The 17,288-nt window shown below is 38.9% G+C and overlaps 1 pseudogene; it reads left to right on the top strand.

Annotated features, from left to right (window-relative positions):
• LOC138159828 (vitamin K-dependent protein C pseudogene) overlaps window positions 1–17,088 on the top strand; it is a 119,990-nt pseudogene extending 102,902 nt beyond the window's left edge.
• The last annotated feature ends 200 nt before the right edge of the window (window positions 17,089–17,288 follow it).

The raw sequence follows: 17,288 nt of genomic DNA, 5'->3' as shown, positions 1-17,288 counted from the left end.
TTACCTCATTTGTAAAATGGGGTTGTTGTACCTCTTAGGACCTTTCTAGCTCTAAATCTATTGCCCTATGACGGCGTGAACAAAGGCAGAGGGGTAGGAGCAGGTAAGATGAACCCATACCTCCCCTTAGCATTATTTATGGTCTTGCAGCTAGATGGCCCTGTGGAGAGAGCTCTGTACCTAGAGTTAGGAAGACCTGAGCTCAAATCCAGCCTCAGACACCGACTAGCTGTATGATCCCAGGCAAGTCACTTAACTCTGTCTGCCTCAGTCTCCTCATCTGTAATATGAGCTGGAGAAGGAAATGGCAAACCACTTTAGTATTTCTGTCAAGAAAACCCCAAATGGTATCATAAAGTTGGACATGACTAAACAATTTATCTCACTGATGGATTAACGGCTCTTTGCGAGATAAGAACTCAATCAATAAACATTTTTTAAGGGTCAACTGTGTACTAGGCACTCTGCTAAGTGCTAAAACAAGAAATGCACATGTCCCAAAAGTCTTAGTGAAATTTTAAGCTTTAAAGTTTAGGGCTGCACTAAGACTTTTGGGACACCTTGTATAATGGATTAAAATCCAATCTGTGACTTCTTAAATAGTACTTATTATTTTGACATCAAAGGGATGGTTTATCAGTATGTCTACAAAGGACAAAGTCAGATATAGATACAGAGATTGTATTCTGTAAAGCATTTGAAGTTGTTTGCCAGATTAGACTGTCCATAATCCAAAGTGGGTAGGAGATAGAGAATAGTCAGACAGGTTACTCAATTTATTAGAATAATTTGGTGCAGTTTACAATGTGCAACCTAACCCCCAAATTAGTAATTGGCAAACCTTGATTTCCCTTTGTGCTAAGTACAATCACTGCATTGAACTATATTTTTTCTTATCTTCATGTTCCATGCCAAAACAAGAGTGTCAACATATTTTAGTGAAATAACATTCTATTTTAAAAGAATCTGCAGTCCTGTCTTAACTCTTTCACAATCTGTGTGACCTCAGCCAATAATTTCCTATCTTTGAAAGTAATTTTCTCATGAAGATGGGGGAAAAAATCCAGAAGAAATTCTTTCCTTTATGTAACTACTTAATTCACCAGGAAGTTTGTGTTAATAAATAAGAAGTGTGAAGTGTTTTTTTTTTCTTCCTTAGATGGAATGTGCTACATAAAAACTCAAATCATTGTTATTCCCAATAGCAACTTAACACTTCTTCTCCATAGGGCATCTACCAAGAATTCAAAAACAAAGTTCACAAATGTTGGGAGAAGACACAAGACTTTTATGTTCTCTGGTAACCTAAAAGCTGAGTAAGAGGAAATTCTCATCCCTTCTCTAATAAATTCACATGAAAATCAAAATAAACAAGAGAGAGTATGCAGTTTTTACTGCTTATTCCATGGTAAAGGTTTCATTAAGAATGACAGAGACAGGAAGGCCTTGGCATTTTTATGCTGACTGAAAGTCCATTTAGCCCTTAATACCCTAGAGAAATTTAGCAAGAATCTTTCACCTTGCCCTGTAGATGATCCTTTTAATGTCAGTGAGTTCTTTGGTTAGCTAATGCTCAACATTAGCCTAAAGTTTAAATTGCCTGGGGTGGGGGTGGGGGGCAGTGGTTAACTAGTCATCCAGCTTCTTTAGAAATAAGAGACTGTCATTTTCAAAGATGAAGTAGCATAATTTGAATTTTGGATGCCATGTCTTATTTTCTCTATCTCCCTCACTCTCCTTTAACCTGATATGGATGATTACCAAGGACTTCAAATGGCAATTAGTCTGTGAGAATAAATGTTTTCACTAAAGCTGGCTTCTGCAAGTAGAGATACAAGAACAATCTGAACAAATCATATCAAAATGCTATCATAAAAAAGTCATTTGTAGATCATTTAATTAAAAGTCATCACGTGGAGTGAGCATAAAAAACAAAAGTTAATTCCCCAGTAGTCACCTGAATCTATTAGAACAATATCTAAAAATGAGAAAGCCATCCAAAACTCAATTTAGGCCTTAGTTTTAAGTAGATCAGTGCAATGGAGAAAGCAATTCATGGGGAGGGAAACAACACATGAAAGGAGGCAGAAAAGGGGAAATGGGGAAGGGAGGCAGGGAGGGACAATGGATATCTTGTTTGTAAAGCCGAAACCAGGCAGAGCAGAAGATGCAGAAGAGAATGGGTCAAAAAGTTCAATTTCTGACTTCTATAAAGGAAGGCATTAGGAGGAGGAGTAGCTAGATTACATGATGCCATGGATACTTCCTAGCTCACAATATGGTAGAGATAGGAAGGGACTTACTTTTAATAGATACAGAAATCTAGGCCAAGAGAGATTAAAAAGTGACTTGGCCAAATTACACAAATGAGCCCTGGAACCCAGGTCTTCTGCTAGCCCATCAAGTACTTTTTCCATGTCCTGCCACATTTCTTCTAATTACTAAGTAAATAACCAAAGTACTAGCATAAAGCACTGGGAAAAATGACAATGTATACTTTGAGATGGTAGGTGGAGGAGCCCTGGGTGGGGATCGCCAAAGATACTGTAAAATAAAAATTATAAGGTTTAGAACAATGAGACTCAATGCTCTAACATTTGATGATTCTACCATTAGCTATTTCAAAATAGGATTAAAAAGATTCTTTGTTACACAGAAAGAACTACATTTTTTTAAAAAAAAACAAAGTGGTTCCATTTAGCAAACGTTTTACTCATAATTAAGGTGCTAAATAAATACACTTGAAGGATATCAGGTCACATAAATTTATGTCCAGGGCACATACCAAAAAGAAGGCTTTGTAGGGAGTTATTTTTTTGCTTTATGTATTGCTTCACCAGTCACTTTAGAAAACAAATACTCAGATTGAAAGGTCATTTCTTACTGTATAAACCTTCTACAACACATTGAATTTAAATTTGGGCAGCTTGACAGTGTTCTGTAATGACTGCTGGGTTCTTCTAACACATAAATCTGAGAGATTCTTACATATTCTAGTTTTATTATCAAACAAGTGATCCTGCCATTTTTCAAATTGTATGTTCACCCTGACTAAAAGAAATAAAATTATTTTGAACAATATTTAGAAGTGGTAGTTCATAATGATCATAAAACAATGGTTTCCTTCACAATATCAATAACAAATTGGAAAATGCACGCTTATTTTTTTAAAAAGAATGTTTATTTGACTACCTCCTACAATTCTGAACTTATAAAATAAAATATTCCAGTGGAATCTTTATTAATGTAAAGCAGTATCAGAGCAGCTAGGTGGCACAGTGAACAGAGAGCACTGGCCCTAGAGTCAGGAGGATCTGAGTTTAAATCCAGCCTCAGACATTTAACACTTATTAGCCATGTGACCTTGGGCAAGTCACTTAATCCCAATTGCCCTGCCTACCCCCTCCAAAAAAGAAAAAGCAAATATATATATAGCAATATTTAAATGACAGAATGCTGTCAATTATTAAAGAGGCTACTGGAAGAACAAAATAATACTATTAAATATTAAGATATTGAAAAATGACTATGAATCAATTTTATTTTCTTTCCTCTTTTGCTATGAATCTCTGGAGAGCAGCATTTGGGTACAACTGCAGGAATGCAGGACAAAGTTCAGCAACTCCAACCTGCTCCCTCCAGCCTTGTTAAAACAAAGCTCCAAGGTACTCTGCATAGTCTTAATCTTATCTTTCAGGTGTTATAATGGGAGCTGAAAGGAATTTACTTACTCCAACCCAAATATTAGTTAGGGATGAGGGAAAGAAGAGTAAATACAAATATGCTCTAAGGGACTTTCACTGTATAGAGCTGGCTATGGGTCTGACTCACAAAAGAACTGAAGTAGTCCTGAGACTAGATGAGATAATGTTCACCAAAGAGCTGAAATGGCACCGAGACTATGAGATAGGCACACAGAAGAACTAGAACCACTCATCTATGGAGATAGGGTTAAATAAGTAATAACAGAAAAATGCTAGAATGAATGTGAGGCAGAGAGAGAAGACCAGCCACTATTACTGGTTACTCTTTAGGGCAGTTACAAGTGGCAACTTCACAGGTAAAGAGGTATTCCAACTGGGATGCTGCCCTAGGACCTTTTCAGGCTACTTGTATTCTCAGTGTGTTTCCCCTATCTTGTGTTTGCCTCTCCCTCCACTTACTGATGGAACCACAGCTTGTGGGAGAGTATACTCTGGTGTAATGGGGGATTTTCCTTGTTATTCACATTTCTATTCTCTTTAATGAAATGCTTTGTATTTAAGTTAATGTGCCCTCTGGTTTGATCTAGTTTAAAAAAATTGAATGGGTTGTGGTTTTGAATAGCTTCTGACTTGAAGCATTTCTTGTACTTGGATGTAGCTTTCATAAACCCACAATGAGGGTGTTCCTGGGCCGAATCCTTCTTTTCCCATTAATAATCCACAAGTGGGCCCTTAAGAGGACAATCGTAACCAGGAAATCTAAGCTTTGATAATTGGAAAATATGCTTTTATTCAACACCATGTTAGTCATCAGATGACTGGGGTGGGGAGGGGGGGAAGGGAGAGGGCTTTAATGACTCTAGAACAGGGGTGTGGAATCTGACCTCCAGGCCACATGTGGCTCTTTAGGTCCTCAAGTCCTTCAGTCCTTCGAATTCAAACTTTACAAAACAAATCCCCTTAATAAAAGAATTTGTTCTGTAAAACTTAGACTCAGTCAAAAGGCAGCACCCAAGGACCTAGAAAGGCATGTGTGGCCTCAAGGCCACAGTTTCCCTACACCTGCTCTAGAAGACCACTTACTAAATTATATAGCAGTTTCAATCTGTACCCTACCTGGATCAAATTACACATCATTTTAGTATAGAAGTATTCTTTCCATATGAAATCTTTTATTAAAAGATGCTTCATAATTTTGTCATTATTTACATTCAATGATTAAAGGTTATCATTTCCTCATTCCTTTATCTATTGTATGGAACAAGTTTAGGCCAACCTAAAGTACAAGCCTTTTCTTATGATATCACTTTGAACAAAGTTCCTTCTGTCATTTCTGAACATAGTATCAAAATTCCATCTAGAGATGAAAAAGAAAGTCAGGTCATGGTAGCAAACTAAGTCATGATTACTGGAGATTGTAAACATGCCATTTCTGAGAAAATTGGTAGTGAGAAGAACAGTCTAAGTGCAATATCTATTCAAATAACTACTTAAGGCAGGTGGGTGGCTTGAAAGAGGCATTTGCTTAAACTAAGAAATCAGAGAACATAGAAATTTAGATCCAAAGGGAACCCAAAAGATAAAAGTGATCTACCCATCAAAAAAAAAATTAAAAGTGATGAAACTGTTGTCTAGAGAGATTAAAGTCATATAAATAGTAAAGAGGTGGAGCTAAAACTAAGGTAGTCTAACCTCTAGTTTTTTTAACTACACCATAATATAATAATTAATCAAGGGAGGCAGTGTGATACAAAAGAAAAAATACCAAACTTCTTACTGCAACTCATTAGATTCTGTATCGATCTCAGCTCTGCCACTTACTACCTGTGTGACCTCAGATAAGTCATGTACCCTCCCTAGGGTTCAGTTCATCACTCTTTTAAGCTACTGGCCCTAAGCAGCTGCAAAATTATGTGATTGGAATGAAATAACTTTTAAGGTGCCTCACAGTTCTAGGTCTATGATCCCATGAACCTCCACCTTTAGATTCTAAGACACACATAGAGAAGGCGGAATTACAAAGGGAACTTTTGCTAAAACATGTTCTGGAGGAAAATGAAAAATTTGGAAACTATGTCACAGCACGTGGGTAGACACACTGTGTAGACTTTTTGAGCATCCTCCTCCAAAGGAGATGCATTTCCTCCTCACCATGACCAATATGGAAAGGGCAAAGAGTTTTTGCCCTGAATTTGTAAATATAAGATGCTAAGGTTGGTCAGTGAATCAACAAGCAATTATTAAATATCAGTTAGGCTATGTGATGAATGGATCCTTGAGAAAGTTGGCGGATTTCCCTTCACTATAGGTTTTCAAGAGATTAGGTAGACTTCAATAAGTTCTATCTAGAAAATTTTTATAAAACTGTACTGTGCCTGGTGAATGATGGTTCAGGAAATCCGTCCAAATCCTACTAGGATTCTGTAAGCTTCATAATCCTACCAGGGCTAACACTAACTAGTTTAGCAATATGCTGAGGCATTTCCTTTGGACTCAGAGTAAATGGAAAGTGCATCTCTGAGTTAAAAAGAAGTCTGAACCTCCAATTTTGTCTCTGACACACTGGCTATGTGACTCCAGGCAAGTTCTAGATAACTCTCTTAAGATTATAAAGTTCAGAGCAGACACTGGAGTAAATTACAAGTCTGGCTTTAAAAATGAATTGAAACTCATTTTGAAGTCTTTATCAACATAAATCAATAGAACTGGGGGTGGGGAACAAATCCCTTCCCAAAGATCTTAGTGACATGGATGTGTTATAACAGATTTGCCCCTAGGTAGCTCTGTATATTTGAAATTATACACTCTCCAAAAGAGCTTAATCCATACCATCAAAAGAAGAAAGGCAAAATATTTTTGCCCAGTTCATGGACCATGTGACCTGTGAACTAAGTTTAGCTGGCATGTATTATTGAATACATCTTTTAAAATAAAAGTTTACTCAAAATTAAAAAGTCAGATAGGAATCCATAGACAAATGATCTTGCCTGTTCTTTCTGTCCCCAACTTGAGTAGTTTTGAATCTTCACAGTTAAACTACAAGTATGCTATAGAATAGGATAAATGACCAAATTCTCTGTAGACAAAGCACTGCAAGGGAGGTATGGACTGCTTGGGAAGAGAAAGGAGGACATTGGGAAACACTCATGAGCCCAATGCAAACTTTTGAGAGCTAAAGCAAAATTTGGTGGACAACTCTACAAGACTGGTTCATTCTTCCAATTTAGAAACCAGCATTTGTATATTATTCAGGCAAGTAAGGAGACACAAGAGACAAAGAAACAATTTGAATTCTCCTATGTTCATACTATGCCACATATAATTATGCTTTTGTACATATTATATGAATAAAAGTTATATGTCACCGAATTTGTAGTGATGACAGATGAAAACCAAAAAAAAAGACAAGAGACTGGAAAAGGAAGATAATTAGAGCATGATAAAAAAAATTGAGCTTTATTTTTTTCCCTAAATATTCCCATTCTCCCAATATCTACCCTTCACCTAGTTCCTCGAATGCCCCAAACATGATTGTTTACCCTGAGTGGTTCCTAGACTATAAAGAACACACATTTGGAAGAGGACTCAAAAGTCCCTTAAATAAAAAAAAATATTCTAAGTAGCTTTTAGTAGTGGTTAATAGATTTTAAGTAACTTGCCCAGGGTCATATAGTCAATATATGTTAGAGGAGGTACCTGAATCCAGGTGGTCTTGGGGCTCTGAGGCTAGCTTTCTATCCACCGTGCCAAAACCACCTCTCAATACCCAGAGGTCAATAATGCTTGGCGCATACTAAATGCTTAATGAATGGTTGTTGGCCAAGCTGTATTTGACTTCTTGAGTATGGTAAAATTAGCTATTAATATAGCAAGGTATTAGGCAAAAGGCATTGGACTGGGAGACCACACACCTGAGTTCTTGTCTCATTACTTAACTCATATGACTTTGAGTGAGTTAATTCATCTTCTGGGGTTTAAGTTTGTTCAAATGTAAAATGACTGGGTTGGAATCTGTGACATCTTCCTTCTAGGTCTGAAATTCAGTTACTATGACTCTTTGAGCAAAGGTCCTCATTAGAATTTAACCAAGGTCCACATCCAAGTGTGTGGAGTAGTGTCTGCATTCATGCTTGCTTTCAAATACTTCTGTTTGACCAGACACCCTCCTGATTCCCCCTTCAGAGTCGATGGTGGGCATGGGTTAGGGTAAGGAATCCCTCCTCTCATTTACTCTCTTTCTTCCTTGCAAACCCAGGAGAGAACTAATTATTTTTCTCTTATATTAACCAATTATTAAACGAAGATTAGGTTTTTTTCCTTTTTATTGCCTCATTCAGGAACCAGTCCTCATAGGTCATTCAGCTAGTATCTGAAGGACACTGTTGAAAGATGAGATTGCCCAAATCCTCTGGTTATGTGCTTCTTAATCTTGGGAGAGACCCTACCCAATGAGAAGACTTTACAAAGAGAATCCAGTATAGGCCAGTTCTTGCCCTAGGAAATAAGTCCCTGTCCTTGGAAACTTCCATTAGAATTGAGGGTGACCCAGTTTATGAAAGAGAAAACCAACCAGAGTAATCTGGATAGAGATGGATTCCTTTGCCCAATTGCTGGAGGGGGTTGAGTCTTATGATCAAACCACATTCTCAGCAGGTGGAGCCGGTGGAACACTTAGCCCACCTTCTCATTAACTGTTAATTAAATGAGTCTACCCCTCTTTAATTGTTCACCAATCAGGACTCACCTTTTGAGGCTCCTCCTTTTCCAAAGGTATTTAAGCATCCAGGGATCTCCATGGTTTTGTCTTTTGTTACCAAGAGACCACTGACCATCAATTTCATTATTTGTTAACCTAGTTAATAAACTGATTATTAATTACTCAGAAACTCTGTCTCTTGGGATTTCCATTCATCTTAGTAAGAAATAAGGGCCTATATCAATGACTTACCTTGCAAGTTAGTTTGCACATTTAGTCATGAAACTTTGTGAACAGCAAAACGTTAGGAGGAGGAGTGGAGCAAGACTGAAAATGTATTATCTGCTAAGTAGGCCTCTTTTGAAAGGAGCCTTCTGAACAGGAATTCTAATGAGTTTGTGCAGTCATCTCCCAACAGGCAGATGCTCCTCCACACAAGCAGGGATGATAGGACAGAATCTTTATCCCACAGCAAAATTTGTGCTTTTTAGATAGGGACTGAAACAGTGATTTCATCGGGCAGGAAACTCCAGGCAAGGAACTCTACGGACCAATGCTTGTTTGCAACTTCAAACCAGGGGAAGAAGCTTCCTTGGATACTGACAGGATCACAGGCCCTCTGGGCTCAGGGTCACAGAGCCAATATGTGTCAGAGCACAGATCTGATCCTTGGTGGCCCTGGGATTCTGAGCCAGCTCTTGATCCACTGTGCCAAATGACCCTAGATATTGGTACTGCTTGCTGCATACTAAGCACCTAATGCATGCATGCTAGCTATTTGTTAGCAAACGTGCAATCTTCTGGGCCTATCAGCAAAGAAAATCTAATATCAGTTATCATGCATTGCAAAAACTTGAACTTATGTTTGGGAGCCCTCTGTTTGCCAGTCAATATTTTTAAAAATTCCTTCTATGTATATACTACACTGTACTAAGTACTATAGACTAATGAAAGAGATAATGAGACAGTCTTAATCAACTAATAAACATGTTTTAACTGCATATGATAGGTACTATGATGGGCTCTGGGGATACAAAGACAAAAGTTAAATAAACCCTGACTTCAAAGAACTCATAGTCTATAAGGGAAGATTATATGTACATATAAAGGCATGTATAATATATAAACAAAATAAATATAAGGTAATTTGGGGGCATTAGCAGGAGGGGGAATCAGAAAAGTCTCATGGAGGAGTTGGCATTGGAGCTAAATTTTGAAGAAAATCAGAGAGTCTGAGAGGTAGAGGTGAGGGGCAAGGGCATTTAGCCATGGGGGCATGAATTTAAATCACACAGGTAAAAATGTGGATTTCCACACGTGAGAGATTTCAAGTGACTTGGCCAGGGTGAATAAAGGGCAACACTGGAAAGCTGGATTAGAGTCAAGCTGTGAAAGGTTTTAAAGGCCCAAGAAAGGAGTTTGCATTTAATCCTAGAAACAATGCGAAGTCACTAGAGCTCAAGGAATAGGGAAATGATGGCCAGACTTATTGCTTTAGGAGGACCACTCTGGTAGCTCTGTGAAAGCTGCGCTGAAGAGAGGGGAGAGACTTAAAGCCTGTGATCCCCCCTAAACTCCAGAGTCACTTAGGACTTTAGGAATGACGTCCATAGGGTCATAGATTGAGATCTGTAAGGGGTCACCAAACCCATCTAATCTAATTTTCTCATTAAAGATGAGGAAACTGGGTTCCACAGATTGACTTGCCCAAAGGTAACACACGGAGTAAATGACAAAGACAAGATTTGAACCCACAAACTGACTGCAAAGTCAGCGTGTTTTCCATTGCACAACAATGGGGGGAGAGTTCCTAGAATGACTAGAGCTTAGTGGGGCCCCTCCTGCTAATGGGCAGGTAGATGACACAGTAGAGAAAGTGCTGGACGTGGACTCAGGAAACCTCAAGGTTAAACACTACCTCAGACACCCCAGCCAAGTCACTTGAAATCTCCAAGTCTCAGTTTTTCATATATAAAACCAGGAAAATCATAGCATGTACCTGACAGTGTAGTTGTGAAGATCAAATGAAATATTATATGTTGGGAATCCTAGGGCACTATATAACTGGTGGATGTTATTATTACCATTATTACAATAAATGGGCCATTATTGACTCCCAAGCTCTATAATATGATCACTCTACTCTTGTTTTTTTGTGGTCATCTTATTGTTATTGCCATTCTTTCTTCAAGAAAGGGCATCTTGGAAGAAGTCCTGGTTTGTGCTGCAGTAAAAATCTTGTTAACTTGGAACATGTTAGGGAACAAACTAGTAACTCCCAATGTTCCAATTAAGTGCTTCTCTGAAATGAGAAAAATCACAGAAAATTCTAGAAGTACTTCGAAGTTATACTACAAAGTTAACACGACGCAGTGTGTCTTTTAAAGGGTATACACTCGGTAACTTCACTAAAAAGCATTCATTTTTAACTCTGTACATTTAAACTTCGGTCAAGTACCTATCAGCCACATTGACTGGGCCAAATACATCCACGCTGAATGAGCTTTATGCTGATACTATCCTGAATACGCTGTTCATTACTATTTACAATCATTAGGTTAAATAGCTTTTCAGGGAGGCATACTGGGAAAGCAGCTATCCTGGTTAACAAGAGAACATAAAAACCCGGCATTAGCAGTCTTGCATCTGAAGGAGAATTAATGAAGCTGTTCTGTCACAATGTTCTCCTTTAGGTAAATGTGAACCGCTCCTGCACTCTGGTTGCTTCCTGGGGAAACTCCGTGGTTCTTACTGGAATAAAACGCCTAACTGATGCTCCTCTTAGAATATTATCCAGCATCAGAGACAAGTACAGGAAGAGGCCATTCTGTCTTACTGACCCAGAACACAGAAACAGGAACTGAGGGCAAAAGTGAGACCATGGAACCATGAGTAAAAACACTAAGTTCTCATGTTACAGAATAAAGTCTACAAACGGTATTTTTCTAAAGCACAGTGCTGACCATGTCACTTTTTTGATGAAAAAGAAACAGTCTCCCTAGGGCTTCCAAGAAAAAAACTGCTGTTTGCCATTTCAAGACCTTCACAATGTGTTTCCAGCCTACCTTTCCAGGTTCTTCCTGTTCCTTCACACTCTCTACTCTCCAGGCAAACTGGTCTATTTGTGGTCCCTAGTATACAACATGCCATCTCCTGTGTTCATGTCTTTTCCCTGGCTGTCCCCCACGCCTGGAGTCTGCTTCCTCTTTATCTCTACTTCTTGGGATCCCCATCTCCCTTCAAAGCTCTGTTTAAGTATCACCTCCTTACATGAGGCCTTCCCTCATTTCCCCAAATACTGGCACCCCCTGGGACTACTCTGGGTTGATCTGTGCATATTTTGCATTTAGTTTATAATCATGCCTATTTTTTTTGATAGAATGTAATTTTTTTGAAATTACAAATAATTTCCTTTTTGTCTCTGTATACCCAGTGAATAGCATGGTACTTAGCACAGAGTAGGTGCTTGTTGATTAACTAACAAGCAATTCACACTTCTATGTGACACAAAAATGCAAAAGCGTTTCTGAGTTTTGACAGGCAAGACTTTGTTTTCAAGAAATGAGCAAGAACTGTATCTATGGGGCAATTGAACTCATGTGTAATACCAGTCAAAATACCAGCTTAAAAAGCAAAATACTGGGTCACCTAGGAAAAGAAGACCATGATAATGATGATGGTAATGCTAATAATGCTTACTGTTATTATGCATTTTATTTAGATAACATTTCTCCCAGTGGGTGGGAACAGAACATGTGCAAACATTTGTCCAATCAAGTCATCAAAGCAAGACCCTTCCACCCTTGGAAGACATTCCTGCCTATAGGAGACATTCATTCACTAAACATGAGCTGATGAGGAGGAAGGGGTGGGTGTTTTCTCCATTTTCAGAGCTAGGAAAACTGGCAGAATGACTAGAACACATCCTACGAGCTATCCAATCTCCCCAACACATCACAAACATTTACACAAATGACGTAAGATATTACCAGGTTATCAAACAATGCTGATACTTGTACCTCTGAAAAAGGATGTCAAAAAAAAATTAGACTCTTCATTCTCGGCTCTACTTTTAGACACTGCATTATGGTTAATCTATGATTTGGATTAAAGTTCATTGAGAAAACCTGATCATCATCTTCAAGTTACTCCTTTCAGAATCTGGGCACTGATCCAATGTAATTCCTCCATTTAATATTTGACTCATTTTTGAACATGACCAACCTTGTAATTTTAAAAGAAATCTTTTGAGTTCTTCATTCTACTCTATGAAAGTCATTTTGACACAAACTAACTCTCATAACATGATCGGACGTGTCTTAGGGATAATTTTTGTTTTATGGTTATAGAAGTTAGCACTTTTACAACACAAAATGGTTTTTAGGATAAAGTAGAGAAGGAAAGCATCAACAAACAGGAGCAAAGACGTTCAATAAGTCAAAATATTCTGCCGTGGAAATTTCTTAAAGCACATTATGTATCAATAGAAGGAAACACAAATTTATAACAACTGATTGCTTCTCAGTAATCAGAGGAAGCTGAACATTCCCCCTAGCCCTAGGTTAGTACATGGTGTTTTGAGTGAACAAGACATGTACCCCTGAATGTCCCTGGGGTGGTAGTCCAGGAGAGAGGAGAGGAGAGGAGAGGAGGGGAAGGAAGAGAGGGAGGGGAGGGGAGGAAAAAGGAGGGGAGAGGAGAGAAGAAGAGGAGGAAAGGGAGGGAAGGGGAAAGGTGAGGAGAGGGAAATGAAGACAAACAAAGAGACAGAGTCAGAGAGAGAGAATCACAGGCTGGAAATAATAAAGATGCCGCCCATTCCAGTCAGTATAAGGAATCCATTCCCATCCACATGGTAAAGAAATAGAGAAAATCTTCTCCCACAAACAGGTCTCTGTCATTTCCCATATGGATGTCTCTGTTAGATGATCTGGGTATTGTGAAACCCCATTATACTTGCCTGCTCAGCACTTTGTATTCTGCTTGGCACATAATTATTATTTAATAAAGTTATTCCTTCCACATCATGACTTTCCCCATCATGGTTTTTATATATCATAGGTTGGCATAAGAAATTAAATTAAGAATTTTGGGGGAGTTTTACAAACATGTGAAGGCCCGTATGATGACACAGAAAAGTTTAGAAACTCAGAAATGCATAAATACATGTATAGTATTATATATCAACATATTTAATTTTTATTACCATAATAATTTAAACTTCTTCTCTGGCATAAAGGGAAGACCCAAAATATTTACACATATTTTCCAGATCAAGGGGGTGCCTCTTTCCTAATCCCTACAATGTGGAGGGGATAACTAAATGTTGACTGTCACTGACATTCAACTGTTAAACAAGTATTCTATTAAAGTAGCCATTCAACCAGCTCTGAATCCAACAGATTGTATTGTCATCTACTGATATCTCTCTATCTTCTCTGAAAGAATCAGAACTTTTATCAAAACTTTGGTAAAATCTAGGCAAACTATACCTACAGTATTCCCTCTCATCTAATTAGAGTTTCATAGGGTATTTTGTATTTAAATGACCTGTCCAGGCACATACAACTATTACATGTCAGTGACAAAATCCTAGTTAAAAAGTAAATGAGGTTAGTCTGTTATGACCTGCCCTTGAGGGGGCCATGTTTACTCTTTGTAATCAGTGTTTCTATTTCTAGATGTTGGCTATCCGTTTCTTTAATTATCCTTTCTAGAATTTTCTCCACAATTGAAATCAAGTTCACTGGCCTTATAGTTTCCGAGCTTGGCTATCTTTTCCTTTTTGAAAACTGAGAGAACATTTACCCATCTCCAGTCTTGTGGCCCCTCTCCCACTTCCTATAACCTTTTGATTATGACAGACGGTGATTCAGCAATCACATCTACTGGGTCTTTAAGGGCACAGGGATATAGCTTATCCAGTCCAGGTGACTTGAATTCATGAGGAATATCTAGGTGCTCAATTTTCAGTTCTTTATATATCTTTCTACTTCCTGTAATTCTCTGTTACTATCTTTTTTTTCTCATTTCATGTGTTCAGATCATTTTTCTTTTATAAGAAAAGAGAAACAAAATAAATTCTTTGTGTATCCATATCAGTCTTTTCAGGAAAACCCCATTTTTCTCTTTCATTGGAATTGTTTTTCTTTGGGTCTTCAGAATTTTATCATTCATCCCCTAGACTGACTTCCCCAAAGAATTTTATTTCATCATCTTCCCTGTCTTTCCTCTGAATACTTTAAAAATAACTTTCCCCAAACCTAAGGTACAAAGTAGACTACTGATTTTTTTCTCCTCCTCAATCACGAACTCTAGGAAAGAGTGGTCACAGGCCCTCAAAATTCCCATCATTTCTGCACAAACAAGTTCCTTTGATTACTAAGAATCAGATCCAAGATAGAATTTCACTTTGTTGCTTCCTACACCTTTAAAAGGACAAAATGATCACTGAAATCAGCTACATCAAGTAAAACAGTATTTATTAAGTGTTTTCTATGTGCCCAGCACTTTGTTTCAAACAAGATGTTATTAGTTTGCTTTTGGAAAAGAGACAGAATGCCAGCAGACATATGGATAATTTGAAGTTCCCTATCACTGTGATATCATGTTTCTCTGCCAGGCTTGTGGTCTGTTCTCCAAATTCCTCTTCTATACCATCTTTCCCTCTCCTTCTTGCACAGTCTCCCTCCCCTGCCTGTGGTGTATGGGATTCTCCAAAGCCAAGAATCACTTCTGATTCTCTCTCCTTGGACGTTCACCCAAATTCTCTCTGTCATGTTTTCCCTCCTCTGCTTCCTGGATTTCCATACATGAGGAGAGTTTCTTAATATACAATGCTACCCTTTCCTCTTCACCTATTGTCTTTCTTTTGAATAAGTTATCCCCATCCAGAACCAGAGGGTAGCCAGATATTCAAGTGTAAACTAAAGGACAAGCTTTGGAGTTCACTTTTTAAAAAACAAAATTATATTTTGGTCTCTCTGCTATCTGGCCCTGGAGAGATTTGTCTGACCAAGTTCTAAGCACTCCCCAGGACCTGCTTCAGCCACCTTCATGGCTGCTGGAACAAACTGTTCTCATCAATCCATTCCACTGCGGACCATCTCCACATGCTTGGTGTAGACATTCTCCTGACTCACCGATGGCTTCGAGGTCTGTCACTTACTTTCAGCCTGGTTTAGTTCATCTGCACAGGTTACCAGGGTGTGGTCACTTATGTGGTTACAGCCCCTTGGAGCCACAGTATCAGTTCTTCCAAAATGTGGCCCCTTGTGAACTTTGTGGTGTTTGTGGCCTCCTGATATTCACTCAGTCGACATGCCAGCTCAGTGTTCTCTAGCTGCAAGAAAGCCAGCCAAATCTTGAGGTTTCAGATGTGAGCTAAATCATTCCTGGAAGAGATTAAGCCTGGCAACCTGGAACAGGAAAGCAGTGAGGAGATGAGTAACCTGGAAGAAATCCAGGACATTTTTACAACTCAGGAAGAAACATTAGCTTACTGGTCAAAGTACATGGATGGGGACCTGTGTGATCCCCATCCCTACCATAATGGGACCTGCAATGATGGTATTGGTAGCTTTCAGTGCATCTGCAAAGAAGGGTGGGAAGGACGCCTTTGTGGCTACAAAGTAAACTATACCAACTGGTCCATGGCAAATGATGGTTAGGCTCACCTCAAGAATTAGTAATTTCATTGCAGCTGTGCCCTGGGTATCAGGAGTGTGACAACCCGACGGAGTGGAAATCTGTTGCAAATTTTCCACGTGGTAAACAAAAGGTGAATTACCCAATGCCAAATTTTGAAGAATTACAAATCTCAATCTTAGTAGGGAGGCCAGGCAACAAAGGTGACAGCCTGTGGCAAGCGATACTGTTGGACTCCAAGTCAAAGTTAAAGTGTGGGGTGTCCTTATTCATTCTTCCTGAGTGCTGACTGCAGCCTGCTGCATGGAATAGCCAAAATACCTTACAGTAAGACCTGGCAAATACAACATCTGTTGGTATGAGAATTCAGAGATGGATTTTAACATACATAGGAAGCTATCATACACCCAAACTATACCAAAAGTTCCTCAGACAATGACATTGTACTGTTCTACCTGGACAAGCCTATCATCTTCTTCAAATACACCCTATCTATCTGCCTTCTCAACTTGGGACTGGTCCATCAAGAGCTCATAAAGGCGGGAAGGGAAACAGTGGTAATAGACTGGGGTTATCAGCTTGAAGAGTCAAGGAACTGCACCTATACCCTCAGTTTCATCAAAATTTCATGTTGACTGTTCTCAAACCAGGAAAAACAATATCTCAGAGCATGCTCTGTGCAGGAATCTTTGATGAAAGCAGGATGCTTGTGAGGGTTACAGTGTGTGTGGGGGGGACCCATGGTCACTGAATAGTGGGGTACATGGCTCCTAGTGGGTCTGGTGAGAGGGGAAAGGGCAGTGGATGACCAAACAATTCTGGCTTCTACATCAAAGTCAGCCAGTATCTCAATGGATGCATGGCCACATCAAAGCAAAAGAGCTAACATCAAAGAGTAAGTCAGCATTTCTGTCTCCTGAAGGACTTAGTGGAGTTCAGAGCCCAAAGGGAGATATGGGGCTGTCTACTGGCATTAAATCAAGTGCAAAGCTTGCCCATGGACACTCTTATGTGTATCATCATTTTCCCCTTACGCTATGATGACTATTAAACACCTATTATAGAGAAAAGATGTCCAATAGAAGACACAATCCTACCTCTCCTTGAGCCTACCATCTAGTCATGGCATCTACCTACACATGCAACATCTCCAGGTGGTACCTTTGACCTGGTTCTCCCTCATGCATAGAATTTTCTCCCTCCTTTCTCCTTCTTCTTGATATCCTTGGCTACCTTCACTA

The sequence above is a fragment of the Petaurus breviceps genome, unplaced genomic scaffold (genome assembly GCF_028583685.1).
Source record: "Petaurus breviceps papuanus isolate PSGF00001 unplaced genomic scaffold, PetGlider_PUasm1.0 178, whole genome shotgun sequence".
NCBI lineage: Eukaryota > Metazoa > Chordata > Mammalia > Diprotodontia > Petauridae > Petaurus > Petaurus breviceps.
This window is presented reverse-complemented; position numbering and strand designations above follow the sequence as displayed.